General features: G+C 36.8%; 1 protein-coding gene across 1 annotated transcript in view; it reads left to right on the plus strand.

Annotated features, from left to right (window-relative positions):
* LRP6 (LDL receptor related protein 6) overlaps positions 1-18824 on the plus strand; it is a 125035-nt gene that overhangs the window by 15236 nt on the left and 90975 nt on the right.

Genomic DNA, 18824 nt, shown 5'->3' on the forward strand with positions numbered 1-18824 from the left:
CCCATTTCTCATTTCAGCCTCTAAATTTGACTTACAGTGTCATCTTTTTGTTCCAATTTTGGGACTAAGCTGTTGTTGACTAGTGGAATATCTTTGACACTGTGTAATCTTCTTACAGTTCATTTATTTGTAGTGTAGATATATTTATACTGTCTTTTTTTCCTGGACAAATAGGAAAATGAATCTCTTGTAATGTCATGTCAAGTAAGTTTTTCAGTCAGCTGGTTGGGGGGAGAAATTAATGCATTATTTCCTTTGCAAAGATGAGGACTGCTTTATTTGCTTGCAGCTTCTTTATATTATAACCTGTTAACTTGTTTGAGTCTTTCCTTCACAAAAGATTTTTTTTTTTAATATTTTGTTTGTTTGTTTTGTTTTTATTTTTTTGTCCAAAACATAGCTTTTTTCCCAAGCTTTGTAGGAATGCTATATCCCGAATATTTTCCTCTCCAGTTTCAGTAGGCCTTTGATGGTATATTAACAGGAAAAATGTTTCATTTGCATTACTTATATTTTTAGCTTTGGAAATAACAAAAAGGATAAACTTACTCTTTTCCTCGCTCTTTACTACTTAAAAATTAGAGCCAGTGATAGCACAAGTTTTATTTTTCTAGATTCTAAAACCATTTAAGTATATAAGAAAAGATGCAACAACTTGTGCCCCTTTCACCCACCATCCCAAAAGTGAGAGAGATGGGAGGAAAAATAGTCAAAATGTTTTTGATTTGTCTTGCAACCAGAGAGATGGTGATCCTTATTAGTAAGGAATAACACACTCTTGTAAAGCTGGTCTTTTTTAGTAGAATATTTGTATTTTTCAAATATACCCAGTAATATGTTCAGTGATCAAAACTAGATGATTGCATACTCTTGCACTCTTTCAAAATGCTTAGCTCAAAGAGAAACTACAAGAAAAAGAGTGAAATAGATCAAAGGTAAAGTGAACTCATAACTTTTTCCATACTGATGATCTGTTAAATCAATAGAGTAAACACTTCAATAAACCTGAATTTAAAAACAAACAAAAAAACAAAACAAACACTGTAATTGAAAGACAAGATTTTTTTTTTCTTTTTCTAGATCTTTGCAGAAGTCACTTTGTAAGTTGTTATATTAAGGGTATATTTTAGGGAGATAGGAAGGTAATGCAGTAATATATCCACTTTCTGTCTTACCATACTGCAGTATGTATGTGTATGTATGCAGTATGGTATAAATAAATAAATAAATTGCATTCCTTGTATGCAATTTTATGGCAGAAAACCTTTCAGCTTTTAATAAAGCTGATCACATTGCAGAGTTTCCTCTAATGCTTGAAATTATGGGTGGAAAGGTGTGTTTAAAAAAAAAGAAAAAGAAAAAGAAAAAAAATCCCCAAACTGTTTCTGTATGTGTTCTTCTTTCACTAATATTTACACTTTCTTCTAGCCCTGTAAATATCTTTTGGTTTCACACTGTTGCCTGGCAGACAGTGGTAGGAATAAGCCATAAAAGGATCTAAAAATAGTTAATAAAATATGAAATTTGGAAAAACAAAACCCCTTTCATTTTCCTGCAGTCTAGTCCATCTCCTCTTACGTACAGTTGATGATTTTTCCAGATACAGATTTATGAACTTGTGCAATTCATCAAAATAAATGATTTAGCAGCAAAATTTACACTAAGATTGTTATTACTCACAAGCTCCATTTTTAATTGAAGTTTGACAAATATAGTTGATTGCAGATATATAAAGTATTTCATGATCATGTTGAATTTAGTACCAAAATGTATTTGTCTGTTCTGTGCTTGGGTATATATGTGTATTTTCTATCCATATTTTTCTTACTAAAAACATGTGAAAGTCTGCTTTGAAATAAAACCTTAAGAACAATATAAGCCAGCACAAATATGCAGTAATGAATAATGTGTTTTCTTGGCAGTGTCCCATGTAGAAAAAAATAGTGTTTCGCCAACCCTCTGGTCTTTTCAGCAACCTGTCTGTTGTAGGATACTTAGCCATTGCTCGCTGAAGGTCTTTACCCAGTACTTACTCTTCTGAAGAACGTGACTCTTCTTTTTCGGAGCATACTACAGCAACAGTAATGGTATTAAAGAATAACTAGTTTGGGGACCCTTTGCTACCACTGCCAAAACCATCTGTTAATTGTATGTGAGGTTATATGTGTAATTGTGAAATAGCATCGTAGAAATTAGACTTGACGCTCATGTCTGCTATCAATAATAAGTAATACATTCAGTAATGGAAAATATTTCTCAATTGATAGTTGCGACACAGCCCCCAAGTCTAATTTTTACTCTGATATTTTTCTCTAGGAAGTCATCAGAATCTAAAATGTCTGGACTCTTCTTACTGACCATCTCCTGTGTTTGTTCTCAACTTGGAGCTTTTTATTTCTCTATTTTATATGCTACAACTTATTTTGCAGTTTATCGTTCTGTTTTCTTGACAGTCAATTAAATATTGTGTGTGTACACATGGTAAAGAATGAAGAGGAAGGGAATGGGGTGCTTGTTCAGCCTTCTTCTGAAGTGGACTGAGGGTTTTCAGGGCTGGTTCAGGAAGGCTTCTGGTTGCTTGTAATCCTTTCTGAAACTGTATATTTCTGAACAGTGTTAAACATAAGACCCTCTTAATAAGATCAACAACTGTGCATAATGCATACTCTGAAACTTCATTATTGACTTTTGCCAAGGGAAGAAGACCAGGTGGTAGACCACCCCATGTGCAGAAGAGCATCATATTCAGGAATGGCTTGCATGAAAATAGAGCACGGGGAAGAGAGGTTTTTCTGCTTCAGTATTTATGATGGGGAAAAAAAAGTCATATCTATTCAGATTCTTGAGCAAGTACTGCTTGAAAATGCAGTATTGTAAATTTGTACTTCTGTTTTTTCTTATTTTACTTGTACCACCATTTTGTCCTCAGGGAAGAGACTTCATTATCATCATTACAGTTCCTCCCCAAATTGCCCTTTAGACAACTTGATCAGCTTTCTTCATAGGAAGCACTATCAAAATGAACTGGTTTTTCTCACTTCTACATGTATTGTTCACCCCAAAGGGAATGTTAAGTGCCTTCTAGAAGTGCTGACTAATTGCTTACTTTTCAGGACACGTTTTAAATCAAGTGACTCTATAGAGTTACTTTAATTGTTCAACTCTTGTAAGGCTTTCAGGTTGTAAAGGTTTCAGTTAATGAATGGAATTAAGAGTACAAAGAACTACAATACTTTTTATGACAGCTGAAGTTGATTTTTGGAATTAAGTACTTTACATGTTGGGGAGGATCTTCAGATTCAACGTGCAACCCTCCCCCGGCAGACATTTCAATTTTTTTTAATCTAAAATCTTTCCAGGGAATACATATAGTTTCTTTGTTATATGGACCTGTTTTTTTCGTTTGAAAGCTGGCAACTTACACCTAAGTGTAAGCACAAAAAAATTCTTGCAGTTTCAATACAGGCATTACATCTACACATCATAACAAAAGATCCATGGGAACTGGTGGTATTTGTTGTGGAGTTGTGGATGTTATAAAAACAATATAAGAAAAGGAAAGCAGTTCTAATAACAGTTACAGCATATTTGATATTGACAAAACAAAAAAGATTTCAACACCAAAAACATTTTGGTAATAAAAAAATCACAATTTCTTTGTAAGACTTCAATTAAGTTTTTTTTTGTTTGTTTGTTTACATACAAGTCAGTATTATCTAAAATTACTTTAGATGTAAATCCCAATAATAATGTGAGTAACAGAAGGCTTTGCTTCGTGCCTTCTCTCGCCTGATGCCACATCTCCCTTGAGCAGATTGCATCTGGCTGAAAATATTTATGGTACTCCTCCACTGCTACTGACATGTTTCACTGGCAGCAGATTAGTGCACTCTGCTTATTTTTTTTGGTGTATAACCTAGCCTGTGACAATCATGAGTTAATTCTGAGGTTTTATAGGTGACTTATATGAAAGTATTAAGCTGATATGAAATCTGCAGACTGTTGTGGTGTAGGCACATCAGTTTATAAGGTGTATTTAATCTTCACCTAAAGAAGCTTTGTTTATCAGAAGACGTTGGTTGCAAATACAGCCCTCTTCATAGGTTTGTTCATTTCCATTACTGTCAGTATCAGAACGTTGAGGCTTTTAAGTCCTTTTTTTAGATGAAAGGCTGTGGCTCAGGGAAAAAAAAAAGTAATTCTGATAACTGCTGGGAGGTTAAAGACAAAATTGTGATATATTTTTGTTTTGGTTTGGTTTGGTTTGGTTTGGTTTGGTTTGTTTTTTTTTGGTGACTTAAAGATAAAGCTAACCCAGAAGATTGCAATGGTATTGCACAGGTTGTCCTGATAACACTATATCAGGAGTGGCCTGCCTTGGCTCTTGAGCTGCATTTAACTCCTGAAAGATCTAAAATGCAACAGTGGTGCCACTAGTAATTGGATGATGCTAGCACAGGGGCTGTTGGGTGATCTGAAACTCTTGGCATGGGAGACTGCAAATCAGAGAAGATTGCCGAGGCCAAGACTCCTGCATGATGCAAAGCCTAACAGCATGTGAAGCCTTAGCCTGTGGGAGACTAGCATGGCATCTGAAATGTCCTTGCCATCTTCTCCAGAACTAGTAGAGCTCCTTGCTTCTGAAGTATGGGTGTTCAGGTTTTAGCTCTTGATCTTACGAAGATGTGTGGCTTCTGAGAACATGATCAGACATTATTCAGATATGGTAATGGTGTTGAATGCTAGCACTTTTAGCTTTTTTAAATTTGAACATCATTGACAGTCTGTTCATTCTGAACCATTTTTTCACAAGACTTCACAAGGTTTGTCTGCGGTTTGTCATATATGGTTCATGCGATTCAGGCTTCCAGTCCATTGCTAGGGTAATTCTGTGTGCCAGGATACCCAAATTGTGAAGGTATGATTTTATTGCACAACTCAAAATATTCATGACATTCTCTTCTCTTTTTGTCTCCTCTGAAGGAGGAGGTGAAGGAAGGTAACCAGAAAGTAACCAGAAACCCATGTATGTAAAACAGCAAAGGCTTGGAGAGGTGACCTCTCTTGTAAATCTTGCTGTGCTGGTTTTAGATGCTGCTTCCACTGACTGCCTATTTTCATCCTACTGCCAGAGGTTGCCAGGAACTCAGAGGAACATGCCAAGATGTTTTCCTTGCTTTTCAGGCATTTAACTTAGTTTTCTCTATTTGTGGAAGGAGATGAAACAGATTTGGCTTGTTAGAAATAAAACTAGAGTGCACAGAGTTGATTTGTAAAGGGTGAATGTATGTTGTTCTTAAAGACTCAGGTACCATAAAGTTATAGGTGCTTTTAGCTCAAGGCAAGTTTGGAAATAAGCTTTCATCCCTACCTCCTTTGTTAAGTGCTTGGGCTAGAAAATGAGACTGTGGACTGGATCAGTTGAGGGCTGTGCTTTGCCTTCTGCCAACTTCACTGTGAATAAAGTAGTAGCATCTTGAAACACTGCAATTTGTCAAAACCTTGAGTTCATTGTTGGTGTGTTTTTTCTTCCTTTTTTTTTTTTTTTTCACTTGGTGTTTTGAGATTTGGATTTGTGCCAATTAGACTTGTGGATACGGTATTTTACATGATAGTCTATCGACAATTTATTAAGGTCACATTCAGGAAGATGGTTAAGCCTGTTAACATGTACCTTAATGTTGGAGTGGTAAGGGTGATAAGAACTGGTAAAATCGATGTGAGTTGGCCTGAACTATCAATGTATACTTCAGAAGTTTACATGTAGTGTTTGTTTAGTGAGTTAGAACCACGTATTTAAAATGAGGTAGTAATTTCTGGTCTGCGTGAATAACCTCTGGTGATGAGTCTTTGGGCATGCTTCTTTTTATCTGCATTTTCAATCCCTACAATTATATCCTAGCATCTAAGTCTAGACTATGAAACTAGACTGTTGTATTAAAAATAAAAATAAAAATTGTGTACAAACAAGTTTTCACTAACCGTGTTTTGAATGAAGCTTTATACTGAGTGTACACAGGGAAAGTTATTTTTAAAATCATGATTTTATACTTCTAGTAAGCATTACTAGCTAGCACGTTAATTAAAACATATTTGTTCATACACCTTTAAAAAATAAAATGATCCTAATATACCTTTTAATAACTATTAACAGGAACTCAAAGGGGCCATACTAATTTACAGCAGAAAGATGTGATCTGAAGTATTGTTCATTCTGTGTTCTTGCTTAAGAAGTTCAAAGTAGTGTTCTTGTAGGGAAAGCAGAGTGGATTTAAAGGAATGTCTGCGATATTTCTGGGGAGAAGGCCAGAGTAAAACAAAACAGTCTTCCTCTCCCAACTCCTCAAATACAATTTGGACGTGTTTATCAGGAAATCATTAGCTTAGAGGCCATGACATGCACTGGTAGCCCATTCATGTAGTAGAGAAAGAGCTTGCAATTGCTCAGTAGAAAAACAAACAAATGGCAACTGACTCAGCATAACAATTGGAAATTGCTGTAAGAAATTATTCTTATACCTCAGTTTAGGGAAAAGTTTTGGTTTTAATCTCTTTACCATATTGAGGCAGGATATTTTAGATTTTTTATGAAAATGATGATGAGCCTTATAGACAATGTGCACTGAAGCAGATCTACACCAGAAGAATGTTATTTGCAAAACTATCCTGCAGTGAATACAGCTCACTGCAGTGCATTTTAAACTTACTTTGTTCATTCTGCGACCATCATCTTCCCTTTTTACATAAGCTTCACTGGCAAAAACACACTTTTTGCCATAATCTGAGTTTGTGCTCCAAATTTTTGCTGCAATATTTTGGCCTACATGCTGTACACCTCTGAAGTGCATTTGTAACAACCAGCAGAAATATATAAGATAGAGTCTGCCTTAGTCACAGCAGGTATGAGGAGTGTAGTAGTTTTGTGTCTGAGTTGTTAATGAGTCTGCTTTTTATGGGGTTAGGGAGTATGGAGACAGAAGGAATGTCAGAGGAAAAAAAATCTTCATTTAAAATTGAGACAAGGTTGGTTTTGGGTTTTTATACCTCACAGCATTTGGGGAAGTGACTGAAATATGTCCATCTTAGAGTGTAAAGTTTGGTCCAAAGTTTAGACCAAAGGATTTGATTTGTATTGTAGAAAACAGAGCAGAAAGTCAGCTTTGTTTCTTTGGGCAGTATTTTGTGGAGGAAGTTGATTGTTGAATTTATTTTGTTGACAAAAAAAGTTTGATTTATTACTCGTTTCTTGAAAATAGATGATAAATTCTCTTGCTAGCATGATTTGAAACAGACTGATCATATTCTTTAAATAAATTATGGATTAAATTTATTTTATTTTATTTAAAAATCACAGCACTCAGCTGTATGAAAGTTCAGCATGATTAACAAAGGAAAAAAATGTCTACAGAAGAACCATCTTTATTTGGCTGCATTCCTGGAAAAAATAAGACTATCCCTGTGGAGAAAGAGTATATTTTGGTACCGTCTTCTCTGTAAAACGGTCAGATAAAATGTCATGGGATAATACATTGTACAGAGGATGTTGAGCAAATACAGTTTTTTACAGTGCAGCTAGTAAGAAAGGAAGACATACTGGGGACATAAATTTTGAGTGGTCCTAATAAAATATCTATAATAATTGCATATGGAATTTATGTTTATAGACCCCAGGATAGGAGAAGATGGTTTGCATTACAGTCAATATGCCAGGGTGCTGAGTTGGGTCGGTATTTGAAGCAGTACAGTTCCACTGCTTCACTATCACAGAATCACAGAATCACAGAATTTTCTAGGTTGGAAGAGACCTCAAGGTCATCGAGTCCAACCTCTGACCTAACGCTAACAGTCCCCACTAAACCATTTCCCTAAGCTCTACATCTAAACGTCTTTTAAAGACCTCCAGGGATGGTGACTCCACCACTTCCCTGGGCAGCCTGTTCCAGTGCCTCACAACCCTTTCAGTGAAGAAGTTCTTCCTAACATCTAACCTAAAACTCCCCTGGCTCAACTTAAGCCCATTCCCCCTCGTCCTGTCACCAGGCACGTGGGAGAACAGACCAACCCCCACCTCGCTACAGCCTCCCTTGAGGTACCTATAAAGAGCGATAAGGTCGCCCCTGAGCCTCCTCTTCTCCAGGCTGAACAAGCCCAGCTCCCTCAGCCGCTCCTCGTAGGACTTGTTCTCCAGGCCCCTCACCAGCTTTGTTGCCCTTCTCTGCACCCGCTCAAGCACCTCCATGTCCTTCTTGTAGCGAGGGGCCCAAAACTGAACACAGTACTCGAGGTGCGGCCTCACCAGAGCTGAGTACAGGGGGACGATCACCTCCCTAGCCCTGCTGGTCACACTGTTCCTGATACAAGCCAGGATGCCGTTGGCCTTCTTGGCCACCTGAGCACACTGCTGGCTCATATTCAGCCACCTGAGCACACTGCTGGCTCATATTCAGACACTGCTGGCTCATATTCAGACACTGCTGGCTCATATTCAGACTGTCTATCTATAAAAGACCTGAAAATGAGCTGAGCAAAGCAAAAGTTTGTGCTTTGAATTTCTGCTTGATGCTCGGAGAAATAATTATCACTTTTAACTCTGTTGTATTATTATAGTCTACCTGTCAAATTTCCAGTCCATCCATTTCATTAGTTGGTGACAGCCCCCTTGGAAGTTGTTTGTAAAACATCTGGCTAAGGTGTGGGCATTTCATAATAAAGCAAAGCAATAGAAAAACCTAAGCCTTGTCTGTGGGAGCTGCTTCAGATGGACCAGTGATGCTATTTCACACTAGTATTCTGGATTTTAAGTTGTGTGCTTTAAATGCACATGTCTGGGTGAGAATGTGAATGTGTATGTAATATGTATTTGTGGTGCCTGTCTAGTTAGTTGTATCTTATAATTGAAACATGCTAGTTGTGTTGTACTTTAAAATAAAAGAAAAATAAATAAAATAAATCCAACAGGGGAAAAAAACAGCAAAATCAGAATCATGGAAATATTTTTTTTTCCCCTTGGACTGATGAGTAGTAATAGAAAGAATACTAAAATATTTTCTAGACCTTAATGTTTAATTAGAATCCTCTACTATTATTCTCTTCAAAATTGTCAACATCCATTCTGGATCTCTTTCCCCCTGCCCCCCTCCCTCCACGCCCCAGTTCACGTACTTTACATTTTCATTTCTCATGGGAACATTGTTATTTTTTACTTTTACATCTTAATTCCATGTTTCAGCATAAAATATTACTTATAATAAGTTTCCTCTGTCACTTCAAGCAAAAAGTGGTAAAGATAGGAGATTATGCAACTGAGAACACTGTTAAGACTGGTAAGTCTGAGTGTTTTTTTCTAAATAAATCTATGCAAGTGTGAAATTTATTTTTCTTATTTAAAGGATAAGCATTATCTCTGCTCTAGCAGGTTGTAGTATTGTACTAAAAGAAATGTATATTTCAAATTAAGTTCATGCAATTCTCTTGCTGTGTATTGTAGTGATGCTTTCATTTGCTGTAGAATAAAACTCTTATCATTGTCTACATTTAAATGAACTTCTGAGTAAGCTAAAATATACTATTTTGATTTTTTTTTAATAATTATTTTTAGCATGCTTTTTTTTCTTACATTAAAAAAAAAAAAAGATGCTTATCTTTCTGTGGAGAACACATTTGGATCTAAATTTAAGCCTGATTAGTCCAAGGTAAAAACTAATCAGGAAAAAAATTGCTCAAAAGGTATATGTGATATATAAAGCAGTGGGCTTCTGTAAGCCTCAAACTGTAAGGAGATCTTGCAAGAATGTCTTCAGGTGTGTAAAACAAAACTCACATATTTCTTGCTGTAAACACTTGGAAAGCAATGGAGCTCAAGTAGTTGGTAGCAATCCAGAGTTGTCTGTTTTTGTTGGGGTGGGGAGCAGGAGGGAAATTGCTGCTTTACCTTACTGTAAGGTCTGACTTAAATGTTCCATTAACTATATAAAGTGTCGTGTGTTGATTTTACTGTGCTTTCCTGATTAAACAATATGTCATTTTATTGTCGTAGTCTGACACGCTATTTTAAACAGTATTAAATGCTGTGCTTATTGTGGCCAGAAATGATCTTTGGAGGTTCTGACTGAGAATGTCTATCAGCCCCGAGGCATGCATAAAACTAGTTGCTCCACTGAGGGGAATGATTGCTGAATGCGATGCTCAAGCCAGCACTCATCATTGAGTTGGCAGACTCAGAGCTTCTTGGCTAAAGAGTCAACAGTGAAACCAGAGATTTGCTTTAGTAAAGGTCTGATCGCTGCTCATAACCACTAAAAGCTTGAGTATTAAATAAATTATATAGGCCTAATCATCATTTTATAGCTACAAACCAAATTTGGATTTAAAGAGATGGGTACTATGAAAGCATGAAAGTACAATGTGTTCTTGAGGTTTGACAGAAATTTCTTACTTAACTGGAGAAGAATTGTCTTCTTGCATTAAAATGTACTTCTTTTTCGAGACAGAAATGAGACTTGGAATACTGTGAGTTCCTTAACAGAGTTCTCTATATAAATGTATTTATTTTAGCTTCATTAAAATCAAAGAAATTTTGTCAGCTAATGTAACCAGAGTGTTCTGCCCACAGTTCAGTATCTGAGGGATAACCTTGTTGGTAACTTTGAAACAGAGAGGAGCTTTTTCATGCCATGTCCCAAGCTGCCTGATGTTGATCAGACCCTCTATATGCCACGGCCCTGCTGTTGCCTGTTCTGTCTTCTCTAACTAAATAAAAAGGGAAATCCAGGTCAGAGGAAAACAGCAAATGTGTTGGCTTTCCAATGTCCATTGGGACATACCTGAACTGAAGCCAAGCAATGACTAGGAGAAAGGCTCAGTGACTTTGAGTTTTGATGGGCTTTATGGTCATCCAGGGGCTCTACAGATACAGAGACAGAAGTTTTCCTATTTTCTTCAATGAGAATAGGATTATAGATGCCAAAAGGCCACCCTTGCAACAGGGTGGGAAGATTAAGATTTTTGAGCTCTGGTTCTTATTTAAAATCTTTGTCTCTGTCACTCTTCTTTTGAAGCCTGGGCCTATGCAAACAACTGCTAGTAATCTCAAGTTGAAGTTTTCATTGGTGGCTGTGAAAGTATTAGGCTTCTTCTGTGACTCTCCAAAACACAAAATGGAGACAGACTGTGCATTTGCGTAGTTTGGGACTCTTTCCTGCCACCTGCATGGTTTGTAAAATCTTCCAAAAAATCTCACTCATCCCCTTTGTCTTCTGTATAAACCACATTTTAAAAGCTCCCTTAGAGAATTTGACGTGTTATACCCTAGAAATGCATGACCTCAGCCAAAACTTGAGTAAAAAGAAGTGACTTTGTAAAGATGGTGGGCTACGTTATGTTTGCACACACATGCATGCAGATGGTTGTTGACATGTGTGTATGTGTGTATGCATATTTTATCTGTGGAGTTCACACTAGTGTGAATATTAACAGTACATATACCAAATGATCTACAAATAGGAGGTATCTGAAATCTGCTACAGAAGTTGTTCAGTTAAAAATTGAACAGAACTGCAGAAGAACTTTGGGTGCAAGTCTTTCAGAGGCTAAACCCTTTATATTTTATCTGGTGACCTTCTTAGTCATATATTATTTGACTGTTAAGTTGATCTTGACAGGACTATTCCTACAAAATTAAAAATGTACTCAAGTGTTTTGAAGGACCCAAGCTGGAAACTGCTGGATACCAAGCAGTTTGTGGTCCTGAAGCTAAGAGGTTGAAGTAGTTGACAGTGTTTTGGAAGGATAAAAAGATGAAAAGACAAACTTAGTTTCTTACAAGGAAGTAGATGCTCTAAGAAGTAACTATGAAGATTAAAAGTAAGATTTGTCATATTGGGAAAAGCTGTCTGACAGCTCTTTTACAGGCTACCAGAAGTCCTATATTTAAAACTAGACAGGAAAGAAAGTGACTCTGAAAAATACAATAAACTAAAATAGACCATTTTTGAAATCAAGCAGACTATCATCCATGTTAGTTACTTTATATTTAAACCTTTATTTGAGTTCTGCCTGTCATATTACACATTAAAAAGTCTAATCTTAGGCTTCTGCTCGTGAATGATTTGGCGTAAGACTCTTCTATTGTTAATTTCCAAGTCTGAGTTTGCTTAGGAATTGTCATCCCTGAATTCACAATTGCCTGCTCCAGTAAGAAAAATAAATTATTTTGTGCAAACGAAAGTGTTTGCAGAATCAGTTAACTATAAAGTAAATTTATGAAGAGAATACAAAATTATTTTTAATATGCTATTTTTAAAGTTTATATTACAAAAATAGTTGTGCTCTATAAAATTTCTGCATGAGAAAGGATAGTTAATGCAAATATTTGCATCTTGAAATAGGGAAAGATGAGAATTGTTAATACATATATCTCAAGATTATCTAATTTTTTCTCTCACTCTGCCACATTTCCCCCCACCATGTACACTATCCACTTTCTAGACCAAACCTTTCAGTTTTCTAACTATACTTTACATTCACTTATTGAGGGAATGTGTATAGCAAACACATGCCATGGGGATTTTTTTTTTTTTCCTTCTTTGTTGAAGTTCTAGTTTCCAGAGCATCTTAAAGATGGCACTTAGAATCTGTCTTGTGAACTGCCTAATTTTTCAGGCTTGCTTGTTGTGGTAGACCATAAGGGTAGGATAGGTAAAATCACAGCATTAATAGTTATTTTGCCATAACAGTGTTGAGTATGCTGGTTTGGTAGAAGACAGTGTTTTTTCCACGAAGAGAGTTTGTGGCATTCCAGTGTCCAGACTTAAATGATTGTTTTCTTATTTCAGGACCTGGATGCTATACTAAAGTTCTTTTCACTAACTGCTGAATATTAACGGCAAGTGTTTTCCCTTGAGATGGTGAAGAATAAGATTGAGCTTAATCTATGTATTTTTCTCTTAAATAAGACCAAAATCATATTAAAAACAATGTAAAGAACAACTACTATCCCCTATTTAAGTATAAGCCAACTCTGGCTGATAAAACGGAGTTCTGGTGAGAATTTGAAAAATGCATGAGCTAGGTGATGAGAACAAGTATCAAATTGAGTGCTTGATGATTTTTAGTAAAATGATTGTTAAACTTTTTCTCTTTCTTGTGCATCCTTTTTTTGCAAATACATTGTTTGTGGTGAACCATGAAACTTGCCATTTTCACCATTCTCTTGCTTCTAGGTAAGTTTCTTATGGTGTGACCGTTGTCAAGAAATTTACAAAAACATGCAAGACACAGCTTGTCAAACATATGTTCAGTGACTGCTTGACTAATGTTCTTCTGATGGAAAAAGTTCTGGCTCCTTTTTTTAGAAACAATAAGAAAAATCTATGGGAACAGCTAGCCTTTTTATGACTGACTTTGAAGCAGTAACATGACTTGTTTCTCCATTTGAGGCTGTCCCTATGGAATTGTGATGTCACTAAGTTCTGGCATCTGTTTTCTCAGTGCTGTCGAGTGCCATGCATTAATCTTAACTAAGATAGTTTGGTGTTTTCTGTTGTGTGTCTGACTGCAGAATTGTCAGTCTTTTAAAAATAACTAACTAAATAAATGATGCTTTCCAAAATCATAAAGCGATGTGAATAGTCACTGTATCCAGGGAGTCAACAAATTTCAGGCAAGGAATGTACAGATCAAACCTTTTGACCTTCAGTCATTTCATTTCACTTAGGTTTACCCTGTTTGTGTAACTGAAGACTGTTTTAATGTAGTTGTGTTTCTAGCCGTGACACGAAATCATATGAGTTAATGAAGTGGTAATTATGGTCTGGTGTTATCTCCATCTAGGCACTAGCAGGCTGAGTTATGCAATTCACATACCCTGTTATATAGTGGATTTGATTACAACACCTTATTCAGTGTTTCAGCAACAGGAACTGTTGACAAGAATGGCCATGCCCAATTTTGTTTCAGAGCTGCTCCTGTGTCTTATTTATCCAAGACCTTTTTTTCGTGGAGAGATTTGTTACCCTGTTTAGAACTGAAATGCTTATTTTCTGATTAAAAAAAAACAAAAAACAAAAAACATGCTCAGCTGGTGAATTCAGAGATGGTAGTAGGTATTTGTAGCATTCTGATTTGGGGCATGAAATTGCCCTTCATCAACAGTAAGAAGCTTAATAGTAGGAGGTTTTTTTTTTTGTTGTTTGTTTGTTTGTTTGTTTGTTTGTTTTTCCATCTAGAATTCAGTTTTATTTTAGTCTTGATCTTTCTTTTACAGGTTTGACTGAATTCAAAGTCTGTGTCTAGTGCTGTGTATACTAACTTGAAGTAGGAAAGGATGAAAGTGGAATGGAAGGATGAAGGAAGCTCTAATTTAAATAAATAAAGACCTGTCTTGAGGAAAACGTGACTTAATAAAGCATTTTCCACAAAAACATGTGAACACCAAATCTCTGTTTTACTCCTTTCTTCCACTTTTTGGAACCCAAAATGATTTGCTACTGTTCCTCTTATCAGAAGTAGAGTTGACTTTGCATGTCAAAAAAACGAACTTTTTATTGTTTTGCCAATCACTTTTTCAAGTGTTCCTCTGCTTTTTCAGCCTTTAATCTGCATTGTAGTGTTGTCTTATGCCACTCTTGACATGTTTCAGAATGCATTGGATGAATTTGTTTAGAGAAACAGTTCTCTCTCTCTCTCTCTTTTTTTTTTTGCTTTTGCTTTTGTTTGTCTTCAGAACCACAGCAGTGGGCAAAATGTGTCAGCAGAAGTAAGCTGAATGATTCCACAGACAAACTCTTCTCACTGCCAAAAGAAAAATAACATTCAATTGAACCGCTGTTTTAATGGTAATGGTATATGCAATTCAGATATAAATTTATCTTCCCAGATCGGCAAAGATTTCCAAGGTAACTGTGAGTGAGCTGGATGTGCTGTACTGGAATACTTGTTCATAAACATAGGCTTTTTTTTTTTAAGGATTTTTCTATTTTATATAAAAACATTCAAGTAGAATAGTGTGTGTGGTTTGTGGAATGATTGTGGGAATAATATGTTTACCTATACATGAAAATGATAGGCTGGGACTTAAGTCTATTTGGAGGCACCTGTGGTCTCGTGCACTTGGTCGGCTAGTTGGTGGGTAGAGGGTGCATGTGTGCCCACCCGTGGCACAGAACTGCGTGACTGACTATTTCTAGCTGCAAGAAGTGGACTGAACAACTTGCACAGGAGATGGTCTGATCTGCTCTGTATAGGCTACAGGATGCCTTTTCAAAGTGTTGAAGCCCACAGGCTCAGGTTGAAGCCGAGGTGATTGGGAGATGGTGACTTGATGGCAAAGTGTGACTCCTTTCATCCAGGTCTTGTATATTCTCAGATTTTTGACCTTTCTTTGGAGATCACAAAAACCATGTCAGTCAAGCAGCTGATATTTTGGTTTTGTCCCCTTGTAGTGCTGAGAAAGCTCCCCAAGCACTGCAGTTGGGCATCTAGTGCGAGGACACCTGGGGCCTATGGGGGTACAGAACAAGTCATAACGTGCAGTTTTGTTATTTAACTGTGGATGTCTTCTGAACTAGATCATAGTATCAGCCTAGTAGTGAGAAGATTATTTGTTTTACAGAAAGGTTATTGAGATTCTAGAACATAAAGGTGGTTGTTGTGGAGTGTTGTGTGGCTGTGTTTATAAGGGAAATATTTCTTCTCCATGTTTAAGCATATTGATGAAAATTTAAAAATCAAAAAACCTGAAGTAGGCAATAGCTTAGGGGTGTGTTTAATTGATGGTTTGTCATCTGTAAAGGCATGAGCTTGCGTTTTCAGTATAATAAAGGTCTCAATGGTAGCCTGGGGAATGGTGGTGGTATGGAGCAAGGAAGCCTGGTAACTGGATATTTTAGTTGAGGATCAGACAGTATTAAATTTAAAGTTAAGCACTGTCAAACCAGTTACACAGATAAACAGGACACATCTCAAAAGAAAAGTTTCTGCAAGCAACCCTTGGTATAATGAAAGCATAGCTCCTGTGTTTAGAAGGAAATCATACTATGATATAAAGTAACAGGCATCTAGACTGTGTAGTCGTTCTTAAAACATCAGCAGGTATTTTCCATAAATTAGATCAGTGTGTAGAATAAAAACATATGGTTGGATTGCATCATCTTGGGTTGCAGAGCTTATTTCTTCAGGAACACTTATGTACAGATAGCTGAAGACATTATGCCATGAACTGGCAATAGTTACAAGCATGTAACTTTACAAAAGCATTACACATTCAGTGGTGTAATGTGTTTAAAAAAACAGTTTTGATAGGGGTGAGGTCTGCCTTAATACTATAGTTGGGTGAAAGTGATTTGTGTATCACTCAATAAATATACTGTTTGCTGCATGCTGATTACTGCAACTTTTTTTTTTTTTTTTTTTTTAAAGATATGGGAGATGAAAAAAATCTGTTCCTGATTTTTCCTTGATTTTTATTTTTTTGGGGAAGAAGGAGTGAGCAGGGGAGAGGGAAGCAGAGAAAAATCATTATTCCTGCCATAGGATTCATCTTTAATGTCGTGTTTATACAGTAAAACTAATTTATTTTCCAAACATTTGCTGTTTAGATGTTTTGTGAGCACAGTGTTGTTCTCTCCTCTTCCTTTCTTCCCCTGCCACCCTTGCAGATGCCTGCTGAAACAGGTATGGAAATTCTGCCTGAATTGCTGAAGCCAATGCTACGCCAGCCTTCTGTGACTGTGTTTTAACACATGAAGCAGCAGCTGTGCTGATGCACATTCAAAGTACCAGTATTGCTTGTCAAACAATTTAGATGAATTGAGAAGTGAAAAAGCAAAAATGGGTTACAAAACCTGGAAAGAGTATAAACACTGTTGGGAACACTTTGAGGGAGTTGAGAGAGTTTTAAGGAATGTTTGTGGTATAAGCACTCCTTTCCATTGCTGCATCCCCAAATGCAAAAACATGGTGCTAATGTGCCACTGAACTGTTTATAAAGAAACAGAGGTGCTAATCCATCTTCCTAGTTTGAGAAGATGAATTATATAAACTACATTAGATGATGAAGTAAGAGCTGAAGCTTTCATTAAAAGATTTCCAGTTTGTTAAAGTAGGCACAGAATTACCTGACAACTTGTTTTTGTTGGAAAATGCCGATTAATCAAAATTGAAACTTTTGTGGAAACACTTGTTTTGACAACTTTTCTTTAGGTTGTCATCCTGTTTCACATTGTTGGAGCCTTGAGTTTTCATCTCTTGCAGCCATATCACACTAGCTAGCTGGAAGCTGGTAAAACACTGATTTTCAGCTGAGGGAGTGTTGTGATCTCTCTATTTCTATCCAGGTAGATCTTTCTGTTTCAAATGTTACTTTTAATTGTTGGTCTATTTCAGTGAATACTCTACTTCTATTTCTTGTAAACTTTGTGTTTGTTTCAGTGGTTACAGCAAGACTTAGTTTAGTTAAACACTTCCAGAAAAAGGAACAGTATCACCCTTTCTATATGCCCAGCTCTCATTCCTTTGTCAGCTCTTCATCCTGGTACTTTAGTCGGTGCTACTCTGGGCACTGCCTGTAGGGCAGGTAGGAGTAATGCTTGCGTAGGTCACCAGAACTTTAATACTTGTCTTGCAGATCCTAAAAGGTAAGGGGAGGAAAAAATGTAACAGAGAGGAATTTGATGACTATGTGTATGTGTGTATATATGTATGTGTGTGTGTATGTATATATTTTAGGAGATAGAAACAGGGCAGCTGAGGAGAGATGGGCTCTTTTTCCCTTGTCAGAAGTTTTAGCTTCATATGTTGGTTGAGTTGTACAGCTTTGCTTGTAGATTCTGGTTATCATATAGGAATGCTAATTATCCTCTGGTTGTTTTCAGAGGCAATCTTTTCAACAGTTACTAATCTGTCTCTGTCTTGTAATGTTTTCTCAGTGGTGTTTTTTCTCTAAGGTTATTGCAACTTTTAAGGTAATTGTGAAGGTCTGTGTCATCTCCACTAAAGGTCTGATCTTCATGGTGACATACCAAGTCCACACTATGAAATGCAAGGCATTTTTCTTTCTTACTTGCCAAAAGCAATGTCACTAAATTGCAACCAGCAGCCTTTTAATTCACCCTGTGATTTGTTCATCTTTTGTCTGAATACTAAGCAGCTTATTTTGTGAAAGTCATATTGTCTTAAATATATGAGCAGCTGCAGAGGAGGAAATACACACTGAGTTGCTTAACAGATCCATGTTGCCACTTGATATTCTTGCTTGGTTATCTTCCAGCACAGGATGCGTTCTTGCCTCTAAAGGTGAGATTGGGAGGATAGCAAAGCAGTAGCAGATTGTACTGCCAAAATAAATAATTTGTGGGTCTCTTCCACCACTCCAATCTCATAAGGACAGCTGTTAACCAAATGTTTGACCTGCTTAATGGTGTGGGGATTGGGTACTATTTTGATAGGGCAGTGTAATTAATGACAGGTGGCACTGCAAACTAATACTTGTTTTCTGTGATAATTTTGGCTTAACTATGCACAGCTAAAAAGCTTAAAAAAGCCAATCCTGGCACAGACTAGTGCTTCCAGCAGAGGGTTTAACCAAATAAAGAGTGAGCAGTTCCCTTCAGTGGTAGTACAAGAGCTACTGTTTCTCTGCAGAAGCAGCTTTAGGGAGAGCCGTGTTAGCTGTCTAGCCTTCCACATATTTTATGCCATGGATGTTCTGTGCCTTTTGCTACCCCTGCTGATGTAATTAGAAGCCAAAATGTGTTGCAACTGTGGAAGACTTGCTGGTGGATAGCAACTCCACTCCGGACCTTGGGTCTTGTGTATGGATGCTAGGG

This window comes from Aythya fuligula, chromosome 1 (genome assembly GCF_009819795.1).
Source record: "Aythya fuligula isolate bAytFul2 chromosome 1, bAytFul2.pri, whole genome shotgun sequence".
Lineage (NCBI taxonomy): Eukaryota > Metazoa > Chordata > Aves > Anseriformes > Anatidae > Aythya > Aythya fuligula.